Raw genomic sequence first — 6,000 nt, forward strand, 5'->3', positions numbered from 1 at the left:
TCCCCAAGTTTGGTTGTTAGGACCGAAGGGTAGGTCGGACACCCCAGATATGTCTGATAATATGTTTATGTTATGATATATGTGATAGTAGCGGTAGGGGGTGGAATAGTCCCCGAGGTTCGGTTGTTAGGACCGATGGGTAGGTCAGCACCCCAGAACGGCTTGACATGGGTAGGTCAGCACCCCAGAATGGCTCGACACGGGCAGGTCAGCACCCCAGAATGGCTCGACATGGGTTTGTCAGCACCCCAGAATGGCTTGACATGGGTAGATCGGCACCCCAGAATGGTCGGACCGGGTAGGTCGGGCACCCCAGAATTGTCTGGCAGTATGTATGCTATGTGATTGTATGGTATGTGGTATGATGGTGGAACTCTCTAAGCTTCGTGCTTACGGTTTACAGTTTTGGTTTCAGGTACTCGTTTTCAAAGGAAAGGAACCGGCTTGATCGCAGCGCATCACACTATGTTTTCCGCACATGAGATCTTTGGGATTACACTCTGATATGGTTTTATGATAATATGTTTTGATTACTGACATTTTGGTTTGACACGAGATGTTATTATGAATGTTTTTATATTGATGGTTTTATGTAATAACTTATTTAAAAATAAAATTTTTGGCCTTGAAATTTGGGATATTACAAGTTGGTATCAGAGCCTTGGTTTGAGGGATTCGGACATACTCCCGGGTGTGTCTGAACTCAAACTAAGGGCTTGGTATGAAAATTTTAAAAAGTAAAACCATTTTATAAAAAGGAGTTTGAAAAGAATCTGAAAAGAGAAAAGAACTTTGAGAAGAACAAAGTGTGTGATGCGTGCAATCAGCCGAGCTCAAGTAAGTTTTCCCCAAGATACCCATACATGTTATGTTATGGTATGATATAATATGATTATGAGAATTGCATGCTAGATTAGGGCTAAGGATCTAGGAGGATGCCTTATATGCCTATTGTATGTGTTTGTAGACTTGCATGCTAGTACTGACCAGTCAGTAATAGGATAGCCTGTTTAGGTTATGCCTGATTGTATGAGCCTTTGAAGTGCATGTACAAATTCCTGATTAGAGGATAGAATGATTTGATTGGAATATGATGGTTAGATTTTCCATTGTCTAAATGTTACTTGCTTTGTGCTTTGTGGGACTCTTAGTAATGTGAGCTAACTATTAAGTGAATATGCTAAGTCACATGGGACACAGGCCGGATAATCTCAGAGTGAGAGACTTGACCCTATTGCGTAGCTCTTGTCTAAGTCCAACCGTTCTAGGGATGTGTCTTTTACTCGAAGGATTATATGATCTTTGTTACATGTGGCTATATTCATGAGGTAGCTAGTTGACATTACTGGGAATCTTTCAACAGTTGAGGACTGGGTGAGTTCGGGAACCTAGGAAAGCCTAGGATACGTTTCAGTGGGTTAGTAGTGAGGTTCAGTGAGACTTGGGTGTACCAGTTTGAGGAAGTGACTTGGAGGATTCGGGAGGATTGCTGAGGAAAGTATGGATAGGTGTGGAAGGTAGTATTGGCCCCGTACTACTGAAAGCACAGGATCCATACTCGAATCAGTGAGAGTCTTGGAGAATCTAAGAAGCTTCAGGGAAAAAGTTTGTGACCCGGTTTGGGGACAGAGGATGTTCCAGTGTTGCAGCTGTTGGGTTTTGAGCATTCTAACACTTCCTAAGTGTACATGCAACCCTAAATACCTTGGATCTATGTTTTCTCTATTATACATACAATTATGAACATCCAAGGTATTATCCTAATCTAGCATACAAAATAATAAATATAACAAGATAGAATACATACCTCTTTGATGTAGAATGTCTTCATGAAGCTTGAGTGCCTAGTGCCCCAAGTGTGACACCTCAAATGGTTCACACAACACCAAATACACTTGGAATAACTTGATAGAAACTTGAACACTCCTTGAAATCGTCTAGCCCTCACACTCACACATTAGTGCACAATTTCTTGAGCCATGGGATTCTTTTATATGGTGGCTATTAGGGTTACACCATGTAACTCATAACTTTACCCATTCCTTATGCTCCATGGATTTTAACCTCCATGGAGTATCCATGGGTCACCCCATGGACTTAGTCCAACATAAGGAATCTTGGATCACAAGCCCACATATATAAGAATGAATGATTTACACAATCAACCCATATATTTAATTAGTCTCCTTTTGATCACTTAATTAATTCCAAATTAATTCTTGATCAATACTAATTAAATAACCTTATTAATATATTAGAACTTATAATATATTAACCAACCTTAAGTGTTATTTCTCTCATTATAGTCTATCCAAATGCATGATGTCATGCAACCCAAATGGACCATGCCGGGTCGGGTCAAGTCTTACCAATTATAGTTATGGACTTAGACATTAATCCAACAGTCTCCCACTTGGATAAGTCTAAAACTATTATTGCGTATGACTTCAGGAACCGATCAGCAATCGTAGCTCTCAAAAGCTTATGTCGAACTCTGACCTTGTCGATGAACTCTGACCTTTGTCAATGACTTGTCCATTAGATAAGGGATCATATATTCCTCCATTCTAGATATCATATGGACTGAGACATGGATTATCAATCATTCTCTCTGTCCATTTGTTGTTTCCCGATTTCCGATTCATGATGACTGACTGATTGAACAAATCAAATCAGTCCTGGCTTGGCCAAGCACTCACATGTATCATCTTTAAATCATCGAGGGGCCCACAAATATCGCTTTTATCCCGAAGGTAAAAGGAATGGATAAACTTCGACTCATATGGCTTGTTCTACTACTTGTTGAATCATACACAAAGGCACGTTTTATAACATCGAGTTACCAATGCGTTTTCGTGCAATCAATGTATAACCAACTCATAGTAACAACTCATATCTCTAGGTTTGAAGAATATAAGATATTATCGTCTCATGATCACTCGTGATAAAATCCATGAAGTGATTCAAATGAGCGCGGGTTGAATCCAATACTGAGAACTTATGATCACTCATGAGTGTTGTAGCACCACTTTGTCCACCAACTTGGACCTCTACAAACCAACCCATGACAGTCTTGATTCATATCTACTTCCAACATATGACCGACTGTGGATGGTTTGAATAACTTAATCATTCAGGAAGAGCGACTTAGTTATTCTGGAAGTCAAAACATGCAAAGTGAAACACAAGAATAAATGAATCAAATATGGTATCAAACCCTATGAATATAAATAAACACTTTTATTTATCACCATACTGATTACTCATTATTCATTGTTTCGGTTTTATCAACTTTATACTTGAATTTAAAACAATAGTTGTCCCATGCTCCAAGCATGTACACTATGTTTTCTAAACACTAGTCATGCCATACACCAAGTATGCATACTATGTTTGTATATGATCTTTACTTTGTAAAATAGATCAATTGAACATCACTCAAATTATCCTCTTTTCACAGTCCCAAATCCTTACTGCAAATGCAAGAATTCCAAATTCATGCCATTTACTGAAATCTGTTAGATTCTAAACTTATATGCATTGATCCTCTTAATGATTATGCACAAAGTCAGAAAGACTTGACAACAATCATTACAGAGCATTCCAAAGGAGATCAGCTCCTTGGAAACATCCTTCTTTCATTAAGTTTCCTAATCTTACACAGATTGAATAATTTCTAACTTTGAAACATTTCCATATTCCATTTTGACTATCACTTCTGAACAAGAGTTGCCTCCTTACAGATTATGTCAATATGGTCCTTCCAGAATTAACATTATACTTCCAACTGTCCTTGAGCAACCAATCTTTGGTAGACCTTAGATTGTCCTCGACAATTGCTTAATCATTTTAGTCATATCCAATTCTAGACCTTTTCCCTTCATAATGCCCCAGGCATTTGGAAAATTTTAGAAAGGATGAATATAGCACATGTAATCGATCCTATATCCGAAGCATATGGGACACGATTCATGATGTCTCACATAAAGACTAAACCAGTCTTTTGCTATAATATTTCCATTTCAATTTGCCAAGTTCTCAAAATTCAGATTATGAAAAGGGATGCCGTAATCATAATCGAATTTTAGAACGCAAATAAAGACTAAACCAGTCTTTTGCTATAATATTTCCATTTCAATTTGCCAAGTTCTCAAAATTCAGATTATGAAAAGGGATGTCGTAATCATAATCGAATTTTAGAACGCAAATAATGGACCCATATATAGAATTTCCTTATGTTGAGCCATTCCAACATGAAATTCATATATATATCCTTGATTAAATACGATTAAAATCTCAATCTAAGCTTTTAGAATTGAAATGAAGTATAATTTCCTCTCCCTTAATTATAGCAAAACAACTTTTTCAACCCCTGCAACCTCACGAATTGAAACTTTTGTTTTCTATAATTAACATTGCTAACTTGCAACCTTTGTCATAATTATCATGCTCCCACTAACATGATGATTATTAGCATAACACTTATGCTCCCACTAGCTTTGACATGTACTCAGAAATCAGCTGACTTTCTTACCAAAGTTCAGATTTCTGATACTAGATTGTTTTGATAAAACTTTATCAAAATCATATACCTCTCTTAGATAGCTCACATGTGTGTCTAAACAATTTTAGAACTATGAAAAGGGATGTCGTAATCATAGTCTCAATTGTTTAGACCTTTGCCACTTCTCACAAGTCCATGTTAGTGTGCCGGTAAACCACACACGCTCCACTAACGACTTTGAGAATGCAAATATCATAATTGCTATCTAGCTAAAATCTACTTAGTGAAAGTGTTTCCTCACCATCATTTTCATGAATCGGAGAGAAACCTTATGACACTTAGATTTAATAGTGTATGTGTTCTTATCCATGTGAATTTGTCAAAACCATAATCACAAGACAAGGTTAGTGACAAATCCAAACTCATATTGATTAAACTTGTGCAATCTTAAATTCTTGCCATTTGGCAGCTCAGGTGTCTGCCATTGCTTCCAAGTAGTTGTGCAACCAATTGAGAACTCTCATAACTCCTATGCAAAGCCAACTTGAATAGGCACAAAAATTTCAACACGATAGGTTATAAACCTCAAGTCGTGTGTTAGTGAAGGACTTTAGGTTTTATTCTTGATTAGGTCTTGAAACTTTCAAGAGCTTTAAGACTCCCACTGTCCTCTTGACATATAAGACTCCCTTGTCAAATATTCAAGAGATAGTGCAGATTCTTTATCAAGACTAACACTTTACACAATTGGCCTAAGTTGGTCTCTGTTTTATCCAAAACATCACAACTTACCAATTTCAAATGTACAAGAGTAGATAACCTTTTACTCTTATATTTGACTAGTGTTAACAAACCCTCTTTAAGATATGTCACTCAAGTTACAATCTTGGAGTATGACTCTAAGAATTGTTTTGGAACGAAGTATGACTCATCTTTTTGATTTAACCATTTCAACAATTCATGACTCCTCTTCTTAGTCATAAGAGATGACTTTAGAGGACCAATTGTGATATGGTATCTTAATCATTAAGATGATCATAAACATGATACTAAAGTACTCTCCCATCTTTTCAGATTTGAGAAACTTTTATCTTTCTGCCATACTTTGATTCTTCTTATTCGTTCTGTCTCACATTGAAACTTCTCCAATGCTACAGACTTATACTTAAACTTATAAGTATAACCATATTTACTGAACTTAAGTAAATCATGACGAATAGTCTTCTTGATCTTTTTGTGGTGGACTTGACCAGTGTACAAGAATGTGTACTCGATCCCTTAGTCCTTTCCTTATTCACATAAGGAATTAGTCTTAATTTTCCAAGCTGAAAGTTCTCATTCATCATACTATACAACTTGCATGATTCCAAGTTTCGGTCCAATTGAACCTTGGGTGATGAGAATCTTTCCTTATTTGGTAATATTAGACACTACCACAACCGAAAGAATCAAATCCATTTTTCCAATATTGCTATAAATGGAATCTTATAAGCAAC

Source organism: Lactuca virosa, chromosome 8 (genome assembly GCF_052849685.1).
Source record: "Lactuca virosa cultivar CGN04683 chromosome 8, Lactuca_virosa_CGN04683_v6, whole genome shotgun sequence".
Classification (NCBI taxonomy): domain Eukaryota; kingdom Viridiplantae; phylum Streptophyta; class Magnoliopsida; order Asterales; family Asteraceae; genus Lactuca; species Lactuca virosa.